Here is a 16,432-nt window from a genome sequence, read left to right as displayed (position 1 = left end):
GAGAGGTCGAACATTTTTATACAACTATTTTGGCAAAGAATAGAATGATAATAACCTTGAGGACTTTATCCTCACTGTTACACTTGCAAAAATAAATTTAATCAGCCCCCTTATACTAGACAGCATCGACATTAAAGAATTATTAAATGAACAACTCACCAATACTAGTATAACCGACCTTTCTGATCAAATATCCCAAACCTCTGTTAAGCTGTAAAAAAAATTGATATCCTTCCTATCCAGCATGATAACATAATATTAGATCTAGAAGAGGTTAATACGGTGGCCGACTGCGGAACAAAGACCTGAGAACAAAGACTGCGCTGCTACTGTGAGCACCACTTTCTGCAGAAGACTACAAAATACTTCATGCGCGAAACATTTGGTATCTGGAACTGTCGCACACTGTGCCACAAGCCCCGGTCATTTGGCGCCCGTGATAGTAATCAGAGAGGGCATTGCAGTAATAAACAACGCGACCATGAATGTAGTGGACAGCACCGGTCACAAACAGATAATCGCTGGAACCTTCCTCGCGACTTACGACGATTACGTCTCACTAAATGGCACCCGTTACGTGAACCACTGAGGCATCCTGAAGAAGAATCCTGCTGTATCCACGTCAGCCGTGGTCAACGTCACCATTTTCAAAGAACATCTGAGCCTCCCATTTCTACATGACCTAACCATGAAGAATGTCCACCATATCGGGGATCTTAGAACAGGATTATTTTCACGATCATATGGCGGCTTGGCACTCATCGCCCTATTCCTACTCTTCCTGGGCACCTGGAAATTGTACCAGTGCAGAATAAGAAAGAAGAAACCCGAAGACGCGTTTCAAACTAACAGGGGAGGAGTTAACACGCGCAAGCTTGAGTTTGCTGACAACGCTGCTACGCCGGATGCCGACGCGACAAAGTTGCAGTCGAAACCAGAAACTCGCACGCGTAAGCTGACTGAGCGCCCGTTGCAGACGCTGACGCAACATTTAGCCGACATTCCAGCGGCAGTGGCGGCTTCGTGGTCCGACGGAGCTTGCCCTTAGTTTCAGTTTTAATTTTGTTCTCCAATTGTCACATACAATAAATGAAAACAAATAAAGACACTTTACTAAAATACAATAAATAAAAAAATAATAACAAATAAATAAACAAAAAAGGAGCAAAAAATAATATAAAAGACGAATCATAAATAAATCTTTTAAAAAATTATAAAACTTGTCATGAGTGACCTCATTCTCGTTTGCCCTAATTTTACAACAACATTTCAAGTTAGGAGCCGTGCTATGACAAGATAATAAGCCAATTAGTTTGGCAAGCCGAACTTTAAACGACTAAGAACAGAAAATAGAAAAGAAATTATTGGCAATTGTTTGGGCAACCAAATACTTCCGGCCATATTTATATGGAGTCCCCTTTGAAATATTAAGTGATAATAAACCCCTTGTATGGCTTAATACCTTAATACCATAAGAAATCTAATATGAAATTATCACGTAGGCGAATAAAATATAGCGAGCACAACTTTAAAATAAAATATTGGCTTGGAAGGAAACCCAAAGACAAACAAAAAAATGTTAAATGAAGAAGAAAATTTGTAAATGACTCTACCAAAATCAAAAGTCTTTTTAATAGAATACTTAATCACATACTACTATGGGTAAAAAGCCGGATCTTTTAGTATTACTGCAATTTTTTTTGTGCTTGATATTTTAATGCTCCTTTCATATTTTGATTCCTAAGTAACAAGGTAGCATAAAAATAATTTTACAACATTTTTAATAGTTATCGTTTATTTTTGGCGCGCCTTCAAATTCAGCTGATTCAGAGGTGCTTTGAATTATGAAAATTGACGGAAAAAGTTGAACAAATTGCAGCGCAAACATTGTCTTCTTAGCAAACATTGAATTTATTTTTAATTATGGAAAGAAGCACCAAGGTTAAAGTTGTATGTTTTTAACAAATATATGTGGAATCAAATGGTATTAATGTTTTTTTGCGAAACATTTTATGTTGTTTTTATATTTTTGTTTTGGAAAATATAGAAGAGAATTTTGTGACTAAAGAGCAAAAGATTACAAAGAAAGATTTCAAAGAAAGTGAACAAATTTATTGCTTATGCGAACAAGCACTTAAGGAAATGCAATCGAATGTTGGAGCGATTCAAACGAAATCATTCATTGTGGCTTTCGTCTAAAATTGTTGTCTTTATTTATAAGCCAGAAATGACACTATGCAAACCTGGTCGAAAACAGTTAACATATGAAGATGCAGGGCCTAAATTTAAAAAAAAAAATAGCAAATAATCTGTCTGCAGAACAAGGACATTCAACACCACTTCCGCAAAAAAAACGAAGCAGGCAGAAACGGACTTTGTATTATAAAAAAAGCATAAGCAGTGAAAACATACATGATATAAAAAAGAAAATTAAGACAAATCATGAGTTGCCTGTGGCATTTCAAGTGAACAGGCGTGTTTCGATCGAGCTCCGTATAAAATTACTTGATTTTAGTGAAGCAAATAGTTAATAACATAAAATAAATAAATAAATCGAAAGCGAAAGAGACGCTATTGACAATGTTAAATTGCTATACTAAAAAATTTTCTGTGTTTGGAATAATAAAGTAAAACTAAAAAAAAAAAAAACAAATAGACAACGAACAAATCGATCGTTCTAAAATGAGCCTTTGCGCGCTCAGCGGCAAAAAGACCAAGATGAGCGCCGACTCTCTTTGCACCAGAACAATGTATACTTCACCGTCGTGTCAGACGCCCGCGAGTGCCAAATCATCCACTCGGTCAATGACCTAGCACCTGCAGAATGAAAACGATCGCGGTCTTGCTCACCAATGCTTATGACTGCACGAAATGAACCCGAACGCACTGAGAGCGTGTCTCTCAAACCCTCCCCATTCCAAAAGGTGTCAAGTTCTTTAGCTACCAGCACAGCAATCACGATATCTACTGCAACTGCACCTTTAGCAACAATAACTGCAATAACAACTGCAACAGCACCAACACCAACTCTATGCTCCACTATATGTATATATGTATATATGTATATATGTATATATGTATATATGTATATATGTATATATGTATATATGTATATATGTATATATGTATATATGTATATATGTATATATGTATATATGTATATATGTATATATGTATATATGTATATATGTATATATGTATATATGTATATATGTATATATGTATATATGTATATATGTATATATGTATATATGTATATATGTATATATGTATATATGTATATATAAAATATAAAATATAAAATATAAAATATAAAATATAAAATATAAAATATAAAATATAAAATATAAAATATAAAATATAAAATATAAAATATAAAATATAAAATATAAAATATAAAATATAAAATATAAAATATAAAATATAAAATATAAAATATAAAATATAAAATATAAAATATAAAATATAAAATATAAAATATAAAATATAAAATATAAAATATAAAATATAAAATATAAAATATAAAATATAAAATATAAAATATAAAATAGAAAATAGAAAATAGAAAATAGAAAATATTTTTTTTTTTTTATTTTACTTTGCTTTTATTTATTGAATCTTCTTGTATAAGAACTAACAATAAGTTTAAAAATCTTAACTATAACAAGTATTTTTTGAACAGTTGTATTATTTTTCCAACTGTTCTATGATTAGACGGCCCTAATAATTTAATCGCTGGGTTGGTAGGTCCTTTCGCCGGAGACGGGAACGGCTGCTGAGCTGGATTAGACCTCGCGCTAGGTGGTTGGGGTGCGTGTGAAGCTTGCTATGGTATTTTTCCTTAAGTTCCGTGATTGCGTTGGTAACTGATGGGATATTTAAGTCTCTTTGGATGTTTTCCCTCCGAACGTACCACGGTGCCCCAGTGATGGTTCTCAGAATCTTTGATTGTGCTCGCTGAATGATGTCAATATTGCTGTTGCTGGCATTGCCCCATAACTGTGAGCCATAGGTCCAGATTGGTTTCAATATAGAATTGTAGAGCAAGACCTTGTGATCTAGGCTGAGCGGAGAACCAGAGTTGATGAGCCAGTGTAAGTTGTTGGCTTTGAGTTTAAGTTGGGTATTTTTGGCTTCAATGTGCCTGCGCCATGTGAGTCTTCTGTCAAGGTGTACTCCTAGGTACGCTACCTCATCTGCTTTCGGGAGTGGTATGCTGTTCAACAAGAGCGGAGGACAGTCTTGTCTGTTTAGCGTAAACGTCACGTGCTTGCATTTTTGCTCGTTTACTTTTATTCGCCAGTCAGAGAGCCACTTCTCAATGTCGATGAGGTACAGTGCCAACTGTGCTGTAGCTTGGATAGGGGACCTTGAACGGCTAAGGATAGCTGTATCGTCGGCAAATGTGGATACCGTTAAGCGACTATTTGTAGGGATGTCGGCTGTATAGATGAGGTATAAGGTTGGCCCAAGAACGCTGCCTTGGGGGACTCCAGCCTCAATTGTATGAACAGTGGAAGTGGCAGTGTTGCACCGCACTGCAAACTTTCTGTCGTAGAGGTAAGACTTTAGAAGTTTGTGTGTGCTTTCGGGTAGGGATGTTTTAATTTTAGACATTAGGCCGTCGAGCCAGACTTTGTCGAATGCTTGGGATACGTCTAAAAATACTGCTGTACAGTATTCGCGATATTCAAATGCAGTTCTTATTTCCGTTGTAATACGATTCACCTGTTCAATGGTTCCATGGCTTTCACGAAATCCAAATTGGTGGGCTGGGATTATATTGTGGTATATCAGATGTTGATTAAGTCGGATCAGCAGGCATTTTTCGAATAGTTTCGAAAAGCATGAGAGTAGACTTATTGGTCTGTAAGATGAAGCGACTGTGTGGTTCTTACCAGGCTTTGGAATCATTATGATCTTCATCATCTTCCATCGTTGTGGAAAGTAACCAAGTTTGGTGATGGCATTAAAGAGCTTGGTTATGTAGCGAACTGCAGAATGTGGCAGCTGGATGATCATTTCCGGTGTTATAAGGTCGCAGCCGGGGGATTTTTTCGGGCTGAGATTGTCTTTGATTATTTTAGTTATTTCTTTAGGACGAAACACAATTGGGGTGAGTTGCTGATGGCGGTTTACGGGATAGGACGGTAGCGCGAATGTGCTAGTAGCCTGGTTTGGCGTGAACACATTTTGTAGGTGAGCGGCAAATGTGTTGGCTCTGTCTTCATCACTACGGGCCCAGCCACCTGAGGAATTCCTTATCGGCAAAACGGTTTCAGTCGGTGGGCGAAGAGTTGAGTGGGCTCGCCACAGTGACTTTTGTTTTGTGCCTGTTGGTGTGAGTTGCTCTATGTATCGTCGCTGATCGTCGTCCTCTTCTTGTTTCAGAGCGTTGGCCAGTTTCCGTGTGGCTACTTTTAGCTTTTGTTTTGCAGTTGGGGATCTGGAAGATTGCCATTCTCTGCGTAAGCGACGTTTTACGTGGACGAGTTGCTCGATTTGTACGTTGGTCTTCTTTGGATTAATTGCATTATTTGTTATTTTGGGTGTTGCAGTAAGAGCTGCTGCAGTAAGGATGGATTGCAATGCACACGTGCAGCTCTCTATATCAGATTCAGTATTGAGTTTTGGGCTTAGCTCAATATGTGAACTTATATATTTTTTATACCTGAGCCAGTTTGTTTTGCTAGAGGTCAATCTGATTGGTGGTTTCACGTTTTCTGCGTATCGGCGGAGGTGAATTAGTACAGGCGAGTGATCAGATGACAGATCCGGCAGACATTCAGCTTTAACCAAACTGCGGGAAATATTTTTCGTAACTGCGAAGTCGATCAGGTCTGGCAGCTTATTGAGGTCTGATGGCCAGTATGTAGGACTCCCGGGGGAAACATGGTCAAGTTTATTAGTGGCTTTTATTATCGTCTTATAAAGCTGTTTTCCTTTTGGGTTCACAAGTCGCGATCCCCAGTGAGTATGTTTAGCGTTGTAGTCGCCTGCTGCAATGAAGTGTGGCCCTAGTGCTTGGAAGAAATCCAGGAATTGCGCTTCTAATACTGTGAAACGGGGGGGCAGTATACGGCCGCTAGTGTAAGGAGAGTGTTGTCATCCAGCTGAATGTTGATAGATGTGGCCTGAAGATGATTTTCCGCAAATTCTTTGTAAAAGTGGTGCTTCATACGGTTCCTTATGAGTATGGCGGTGCCACCGTGTGCTTTTCCGTCGGGATGATTTGTACCGTAGAAATGGTAGTCTCTTATTTGAAAATTGTATTTGCTTGTGAGATGAGTTTCCGAAAGAAGCATTACGTCGATATGCTTCTCATGTAGGAATTGAGCTAGCTCAAGTTTGCGCTGTGAAACGCCATTGTCGTTCCACGTAGCTATGCGTAAGGTAGCCATTATTTATTTGATTGTTGGGCTACAAGCATTTGTATCAAAAGGTTTTGATTACGCATCATGTCTTGAATGGTGGTCTTCATAAATGTCATAAATTCCATCATGCTCTGTTGTAAGGCTTGCATCATAGCTTCAGTTTTTGTTTCCTGCTGCGCAGCTGGGTGATAGTTTTGTTGTGTGTCTAATTTTGTGTGCACTTCATGTGGAGTTCGGGAGTTTTGGGTTGGAGGCGTCATACCTGATTTTAAAACGTTAGCAAATGTTGTCTTGTTAGTGTTGGATGTAGGCCAGGGAGCGAAACTTGCTGCTTTCGAGAAAATTACTTCAGGATTTGTCTCTGATGGTATCAGGGTAGCTGTTCCTTGGTGTGCCCGCGCCGTGTTCATTCTTTTGTGAAGACGGATTTTCAGCTCTTTGTAGATTGGGCAGCCTCTGTAGTTTGCTGTGTGATTGCCCCCACAGTTATTGCATTTTTTCTCGCATGCATTTTCTTTGTTAATTTGACACTGTTTGGAGTCGTGGAGATCTCCACAGACTACGCACACCGGGCGAAGTGTACAATATGACCTCGTGTGGCCATACTCTTGGCAGTTTGTACATTGTACAGGAGCGTTGCGTTTGTGCGGCTCTTCTACCGTGATCCTACGGTGCAGAAGGAGCTGGAGTTTGTAAATTGGGTGAACCTCATTTTTTCTAGGAGGCTTGTTTTCTGGTTCAAGCTCAATCTTGAAGAGTGGTTGGGGCTGCCTGTTTCTGTTTTTGATATTTGGCGTAAAATCCCTTTTCCTTTAGCGCCTCAGTTATCTCTTCGGGCGTAACATCAGACTCAATGCCCTTCAGGACTACTTGCAGGCCCTTGCTGCTTTTAAGCTGGTAGGTGTAGAAGCCTATTTTTTGTGCGGCAAAATAGTTTGTGACTTTTCTGTAGTCGTCCTCCGTTTTCGTCTGAAGTTTGATTTCGTTGATAGTACCTCTTACGAGGGGAATTATATGCAAGCTATCTTTCCCAATAAGGCCAATCAAAGTATTTACAAGACGGCTTGTGCTCTTCTCGCGGATGTATATTGGCGGAGGCTTTGTTTTCTTCGGTTCGATATCAACGGATCCCAGAGGACGTGCCCTCAGCGGTATCTACCAGCAAGGCAAATCTGTTGGTATTTGCAGGGGCTACATTTTTGATCAAGGTAGAGTTGTCGCGTGTATTTTTCGGCTTGTTTCCCAAATCTGAATTTTCCGGGCTGAGCTTTCGCTTTATTGTAATGTAGCGGTCCATTCCAGTCTGCCAGGTCGACCCAGCTTTTTTGTTTACGTTTTCGTTTAGTTTTGCTGGCAGTGCAGCAGTACCGTTTATTGCTAGCGGTTTTGCTTTCGCTGACTTAGTCAGACCGTGAGCGGGTGCAGCCGATGACGAGGCAGAGCGGGCTGCCGGTCCCTCTCCAGCTGTTGTTGTTGGAGGTAGCGGGGCTTCTGTCGGAGCCAATAGAGCGGGAGAGCAGGAGCGCGCTCTTTCTTGATTCGTTGGTAGAAGAAGGTTTCCTGGGCTATGGGTTATTGACCGCTCGATGTCTGCGTTTGGGATTGTCGGTGAGACGTAGGAGAAGTACGCGTTGTTGCGCTGAATTGAGAGCCGGCGTTCGTCATGCTCGCGCTGACGCTGAGCGCGAGTGTCGTTCTGACTCATAGTTTTATTATTTAAGATAACAAATCACTATGTATTTAAGCGATCTTGCATCGCATAGAGCGTCTCTTTCGCTTTCGGATTTTTTATTTAGTTTATTTTATTTGGCGTTCACTTCACTCAAAACAACCGATTTTGTGCGGAGCACGATAAAAACGTCTTCACACGTCGGCGATCGATTTGTAAATCAATGATGGAGATCAATGATGTTAAAAGAATATTAGATCAGAATGTGTATTATTGTGTAGGCATATGCTTAAGTCTTAGGGACTTATGGATATGTCACTCCCCCAATCATTGACTTTGGCCTGTCCTCAGGTCGGTAAATTTTAGATATGTCATGATATTGTTTTCTGATTGAATATTTTCATTGACATTAGTTTCAAGGTGCGGATGCTCTTCTTTTTGTTTACAATACTTACCAATAATTTTCTTTCGTATATTTTTAAGCTTATATGCTAAATACAGAGTCAAACTAATGATGACAAAAGTTGTAAGGCATATAATTTGGAAAAATTATTGGTTCTAAACGTGTAACATTGTTGGTGAAATAAAACGTTTGTGTAAAATCTGCCAGATTATGAGAAATTAGGAATTCATCTATTTGCATGGTAGAATTCTTAATTTTGTTGTTTCCTAATATTAATATTTTGTTGTTTGTACAATCTTGGTTGACAACTGTTTCAGGAATATTCCACATTGAAAGTATATTTGTTTCTATATAATTTATTTTGAAATTTCTATGGGCTCTAATGTATTTGCACTGAGTTTGCTCTTGTTTGATAAGTCCAACAATGCATTTGTCGAATATTAAATTATCTGTATCTTTATGAAATACTTGGTTATTGAATATGTACAATTTATTGAATACTATTTTAAAATATCGGAACTCGCTAGGAGTTACTTACGTGTTTCAAATAATCGTGTTTTCGTTATTTTGGGTTAAAGATTCCTAGTCTGGTTAATTGCATATTAGGTATGCAATATCTCGATATCTTCTATGTATTCTGTAAACTGCTGTAGGTTGAATATCAGTATCGCAATTTGTTGGTTCTGTTCTTTTTCCACCTTGAGCCCACTAATTATGTCTATACCGCTGTTGATTACATCGATAATCATGTTTAAATCATGGGTTTTCCGGAGTCTTCTGACATGTTACTATCTTTTTTCTTCTGGCTCTTCCCTGTCGTCTTCATCTAATGTACCAAATAAGTATTTATATGCTTTCCCTACTACGTTGAAAATACCTCTTTTGCTTCGGCTAATAATTCTTAATCCATTTATTTCCCGTTTTAGTTTATCGACCAAATATTGTATCTGAGGTACATTGGTATAGTCGTTTGCTTTAGTTACTACATTTTTGAACATGAGCATTGTCTTCGTTATGTTTATACTGAAAAAGTATTCGTAGCTGGTTTGAATTTCCATCGTTCTGGTTTGGAATATAAGATATCCATTCTTCGCAGTCATTGGATTTACTTAGATATTGCTGCATTTGACCATGGAAATGGTCATTGACCATTAGAAATATGTTGCGTACTTTGCGCTTCTTTGGCTGGTCTAGAATTATCATATTTGCTCTTATTAAACTTTTTCTGTTTCTTAAATTTTGACTTATAATGGACGATTTTCCTGCCGCGGTTTGTTTCCTCAAAATGTTATTTGTCTACTTGTTCAATCCTTCCTTCTTTTTAAATGGATTGGTGATTTTACTTTTTACGAGAGGAGCCTGTCTATATTTTATATCAACTTCAAAATCATGTCTATTCTTATTAAGGTATTCTATCTTATCGATATTGTTTTGTTGTACATTAAAGCCTGGGCTGCCTGTATATAGAAAAATGTCTGCCGGAGATCGTTCACATGTCTTCAATATTTTGTTCACTACCGATGATTCTCAGCTTTTCATTTACGGTCTAGTGAAATCTTTCTATTTTTACGCCTTCGGATCTTAACCAGTTTTGCAAAGCTATGTACATAAAAGCTGAATCTTTGTCCGCTTTAATTTCCTGTGGCTTCCCATATCATTGAAAATTTTAGTAATGGCTCTTTTCGCTTCTAGCCAATCTCTCCTTTTTACTTCAACTAGTAAGGCAAATTTCTAATAAATATCAATACAATATAGGAAGATCTGGTTTCCCGTGAGATAAAAATGTATCACGTATTTTTCTCTTGTGTTAAATATTTCTGGCGTTGTTTCATACGTCAATTTTGTGTCTCGATGTTCTGTTTTTGCCAGATTACAGATTTCACATTCATTGATAATATTTTGAATTAGCTTAGTATTATAAAATTAGTATTAAAAATAGTATTTTTCTTTAAACGAATTAATGGTTTTTTGTATACCTGGATGTAAAAGGTTATTATGTTTCTTTAGGATTAAATCCTTAAATTCCGCAAAAGTTAGTATATTAATTAGCTTTGTGGTTCATCCCAATAGTCTTGTGAAATTGTTAGTGCTTATGATTTCAGTAAATGCCCTCTGGAAAATCTGAAAATCCTCACTACTAGGGAAGTGAATTGGGCTTTTCTTGGTGCACACATATTCCTTAATGAGGGTTTTGGCAGTTCAAGTGTCATTTCATTATAGATTATTTTAATCTTTAGTTTTTGAAAGAAGTGGCTTACTCTTGTTGCGTCTGTCGCCTTTTTCTATCTCTATTTGTCTAGAGAAGAAATTGATTGGTCTCTCCGTTATGGATATATAATTTAAATTATCTTCATTAGCACTATGTATAGTTGCGTCTGCGGTGTTTGCGACTTCGCCAACCATAACTTCTCATATCTTTGTGCGGGAAAGAGCATCCGCGACATAGTTTTCTTTGCCTGGAAGATATTTGATTTTATAATCGAATTCATTAAGTTTGATTTCCCACCTTTGTAATTTCATGTTCGGCTCTTTGATATTATTGAGCCAAACCAATGGCTTGTGATCACTCATTATTTCAAATGGCCTCCCGAATAGGTATGACCTGAAATATTTTGTCGCCCAAACTATAGCTAACAATTCTATTTCAATAGTAGCACTGCACCAATAGGTACATTATCTGAGTATATTTATATCGGAAGTGAAGTTATCAAAAACTTTAGACTTTCAAATTATTCGACGTATTCTTTACATTTGATATCTATTACAGCGCCTTTCTTTAGTTTGAGGGTCATGGGTTTAACTATCTTGGAAAAGTTAGGAATGAACTTGCGATAGAACCCACATAATCCCAGAAATGATTTTATCTGTTTAGGTGTCTTAGATAACGAAAAATTTTTGATTGCATTAGTTTTGTTTGGGTTTGGTTTAATGCCATTTGTTGTGACAATATGTCCCAGGAATTCAGTTTCTTTTTTTATTAATTCGAATTTGCCTAGCTGCATCTTCAAGTTGGCATCTCTCAGTTTCTCAAAGACTTTCTCCAACTCCAATGAAGTGGAGTAAACAATAATATCGTCCAAATAGACTAAACAATCTTTGTAGATCAAATCTTCCAAAAGATTATTCATAAATCTCTGAAAAGAAGCTGGATCATTTTTTAGGCCAAAAGGCACACGTGTATATTCATAATAGAATTTTCATTTGTTTTTTGACTTCCTGGTCAACGCTTTGGGGGTACTTGTAGTGTTTACGGTATGCTGGATCTTCATGCTAAGTCAGGATGACATGGTTAATAGTACTTGTGAATTTCAAATTTTCGCCCTCTTTGTACTGAATGTATATTCGTATAGAACCTCCTTTAAACATTCAACTTCCTCTACATTTAGATGTTCGAGTCTGTACTCGTTACTTTCGCGTAACTCATTGTTGATCGCGAAGTTGACTATATCGTTGTCAACGGACATGGGATCGAGAAGTGTTACATCATTGTCCACCGTGTCACTTACAACATTTGAAGTGAGTCATTTTGATAATGCGGTCTCCTTCTTCTGTTGTTGATGCTTTGGTTTAAGGCATTAAGGTGCGGTCCTAACCTTTTGCATCTTTGGATTGATTTTCTCCACTAGAGCAGAATCATCCTTTTGCTCTGGGTCGAGGCATTTAGATGCGGTCTCGCCCTTCTTTTCTCCATACAAAAACTTAAAGGTTTTTGAACCTAGAGTTACCGTCTCGTTATCATAATTTATCTTAGCTTTCGTATCCTCTAGATACTTTCGACCTATCAGAAAATCATAATTGTCGGAAAATTTGTGGACATAGAATTTCTGAACGGTCGGACATACTGAAGTGGGCTTCATCATTATGCTTTTATTTAATTTTATTGTTCCTTTAATGGTATACACTGTTAGATCTTCTTATTTTTCTTCTAAATTTTCAACATTTTCCCTTATGATATTGATCATTGATCATTGATGATATTGATATGATTTGTCGTATGTTGATTCGAATTTTGAGGTTGGGTATTATTATTCTGATTCGTTCCAGGATAATAATAGCTGTAATTGTAATTTCTGTTATTGTAATATCTTTGATTATTGCTTTAACTATGATTTACCCTGTTCCTGCGTCTGTTCCCTTCTGATCTATTAGAACGCTGATTTTCTGGACTGGCGTCATAGAGGCCTAGCTCCATTGAAGCTTGTTTTAATTTATAAACAGTATCGATATCTTTGCGTGCCAATGACATATAAATTCTATCCGGCAATTTTCGATCTATTACTGACTTAACAGTTATATTTAACATTTTAGTGTAATTTGATTTATCGACAGGGTCGCTTTCTAATTCTAGCTTGTCAAACATAATCCAATATTGTGATTCGAGCTTCTCTATGAACTTACAGATGCTTCCGGGGTATGATGTATCCTCTAGTTGTCTTATAAGTGTTATGTAGGGCCTGTGATCCTTGAATGCCATCGCCAGGTCCGTCTTTGTATCCAGCCATGTATTTGCTCTTTCTTGGGTGACGACCTCCAATGCTGCATCCAATAGTAAGCGTTTTACTGCTCCATAGATAGCATGTGCCTGTCTGGCATCTAATTCAAAAATTGATTTAGGTGGATTTCCGAAAGTTGTGGAACTGCCACGGTGTATTTGTATAAGTTTCTGGATACACAGAGTTTTTTTTAAATTTGGTTTTAAATTACGGAACTAAAAATTTTTATTAATTTTGTTTCCGACCGCACGGTATTTTCTTTTAAATTGTTTTGCAGATGTTACTGACCACACGGAATTTTTCTTTAATAATACTACTTTCACGTAGATTCTTTTGCGGATCTCAAAATATTTTAAGATTAACTGTTTTAATTCGCCGATCCTGGATAGCTAGTGGTATAGCGTATCCTTCAATGGATCAGTACCTTACTAAAAGTACTCTTTATTTATTAGATCCTACCGACTGCGCCAATTAAATAATTGCAATACTCATGTGCAAAAAAAATATAATTTTATTTTACTGAATGATTACAATATTTATTCTTGAGAAGAACACCGACCGATTATAATTAGGCTTCAAACTGAACTCTCATAATTACTCTGATTTGATTGACTTTCTAGCGTCGGCTTCGAGCTTTTCTAATATGGACTTTAGACTTTAGGGTTCTGATAAAATGAAGAGAGAGCTTTTGAGTTGTTGACTTTAATTGTCTTTGCATTTCTCTTGGATTCAAGTGCATTCACTCTTGGATACAAGTGCTCATAGATTCTTATAATTTTGTTTATTGAAATTTAATACTTTTGTTTTTCGGAATTGCGAGTCCGAGCATTGAAAGTGGGAACGTGACGATAGTGCGAATGCTTAAGCAAGGAATGTTTAAATTAGGCAACGGATGTTTAGTCTACCAGTGGGTTACTTATCTGGAGTTTGGGTTTATTACACTCAACCTTGAGGATCTTGAGGATCATATAAGTCATATCTGTCTTGAGGATCATATAAGAATGAGACTGTGTTATTCTTATCTGGTATCTATTGGGTACATACAGAGTAGTGTGGGGTGTGTTGATTACAATTGGTAAGTGTAGGGTAGTGTTTGGGTGTACATGTTATATGTTTATTATTGTGTAGACCTGTGCTTAAGTGTTAGGGACTTATGGATATGTCACTATATATAGCGTATATATACACGCATATATAGCAAGGTCTTTATCCCGCGCAATTCACGGCCCACTAGAATAATTCCGAGAGGCAGAAGGAACTCTGGTCTCCATTGCGCATGGAAAGCGTGTCTCATAACGAAGGGATATGTTTGTGTCTTTTTCTATGAAGGCGGTCCATTTGGAATCAACCTCCGATCTTACAGCTGAGAAATTCCTAGCGGCCTTTGCTCGTTGCGTAGTAAGGGGCGGTTGTCCTCAGCGGGTCCATTCGGATAAGAGTTAGAGTAATAGCAAAGAGCGCTGAAAAGCGTAGGAGAGGATGTTCACGCCAAAAGGGCGCAAGGTTCTGACCGGCTGTGTGAGCGGCAGGGCTTGCGCGTGTTAACTCATTGTGTAGGTTCGGGGGTTAGAAGTGAGACTTACAGTTTGGTTTTGTAAATTTGTGCTAATATGCTGATCGACCGAAAAGTAGAAGTGGAGCGGATGCTGTTCTGTGTATTTGACGACACAAACCCGCATCCGCTCCACTTGGATCGATTCAGCATCTCCAGTGCTAATCGATACAAAGACTCAGCGTTTAAGTGATCGCCGTACAGAATTTCGAATGTTAGTTGATACTATCGACTATACTGTCGTTTAAGTGGGCCGCAACAAAGTACTTCTTGGTGCCCTCTTGAGCTCTGGTTGTGAAGGCGGCTGGGGGACCACCGAGGGTGAAGGCTGAGGCGGTAACTCGCGCGATTTTTGCTTTTCGCCTTCACGCTCTCCCGCTTTCCAGCCGGCTAGTTCACCGGCAAGACTTTATTATGAAGGGATGGCAACTCTATTATGCCAAATTAAAGCGGTACTAAATTCAAGACCTTTGTAAACAACCAATACAGACATGGACGATTTAAAAGTTTTAATACCAGGGTATTTTCGAAATGATATGTAAAAATTAAGCCCCTTTAATTCATATTGATTTTCTCATATTTCTTTTAATTCCTTTCTAAATTTATTTATTCCTTTATTATGATTAACGATGAACAATTTTACTAGATCCCAAACAAAACATGGAATCTAACTTATATTACTTACATACAAAAGTGAAATTGACTCATAACCTTCTGATTGAATACTATGATAAGCTATTTATATTTTGTGATTGGTTCTTATGGTGCAACCAGGTACAATACTTAGAATTCCTTGCTCAGGAATTTTTGTGGAGAGTAATTACATTTTATCCCTGCCTTCGTTATTTATCGAACTTTGAGTAGCCAACTACCTTCCTTTTGCATCTTAACCCAGTAAGAATTTGTGTGACTTTTTATACCCGTTACTCGTAGAGTAAAAGGGTATACTACATTCGTTGAAAAGTAGTAGCAGGCAGAAGGAAGGACTTCTAACTATATAAAGTATATATATTCTTGATAAGGATCAATAGCCGCGTCGATCTAGCCATGTCCGTCTGTCCGTATGAACGGCGACAACTCAGGAACTATAAAACAAGAGATTCTAGAGACAAAGACGCAGCGCAAGCTTGTTGAGCCACACCCACAGTTTTGAAAAATGTGTTGATATTTTCTCACAGTTTAATAAGTCTTGTAAATTTCTATCGAACTCATTATCGACAAAAAAATAATTTACTCTTTATAAACATAGTAACTGTTTTTTCTATTTCTGCTCGCTACGAATTGAAACGGCTAGCTAGAGTTTTAGCGTTCGTCCCACCAAATTTTTTATTTGTGTGATTGCCCGACCAAGGAAAATCAGAGGTTGTGATTAAAGTCGATTTACTAAACGTGTAATCCATTGATTCCACCGGTGATCGCGTTGCTCCTGCGGCGTTTCTCCTGAAACGCCTTGTCTTCGTTGTCCTGTTCTTCCCTGACAACGGACCTCCTGTCGGCTGGAACGCGTTTAGAATGTTATGGGCAGAGTGTATCGTCCACGGGTTGAGGCAACGCTCGGTCTGGGACCACCTTTGCCGACCACTGACTCCACTGACCCTTTCAAACACGCCAGGTCCATGCTCCTGCACTCCAAGGATCACTCTCCACGTGCACTGCTCGTCCTTCCTTGTCCTGCGTTTGCTCTTCCCCAACTTCTCTGCGCGTTCTCACTCCCTATCTCCTTCTTTACACGTTCTGACTCAGTGACTCCTTCCACTCGCGGTCTGGTTCACTAACTGCCTCGCTGATTCCTTCCACGCGCGTTCTCGATTACTAACTGACTCGCTGATTCCTTCCACGCGCTCTCTACTCCTCTGCCTTTAGACTCCGCTCTGACCGCGCGACTCGCGCCGGTACTCTCCTCGACATCCTCGCGTATGTACGGCTCCTAGCGTGTTGACT

This window comes from Drosophila melanogaster, chromosome 3L, assembly GCF_000001215.4.
Source record: "Drosophila melanogaster chromosome 3L".
In the NCBI taxonomy this organism is placed as follows: Eukaryota; Metazoa; Arthropoda; class Insecta; order Diptera; family Drosophilidae; genus Drosophila; species Drosophila melanogaster.
This window is presented reverse-complemented; position numbering follows the sequence as displayed.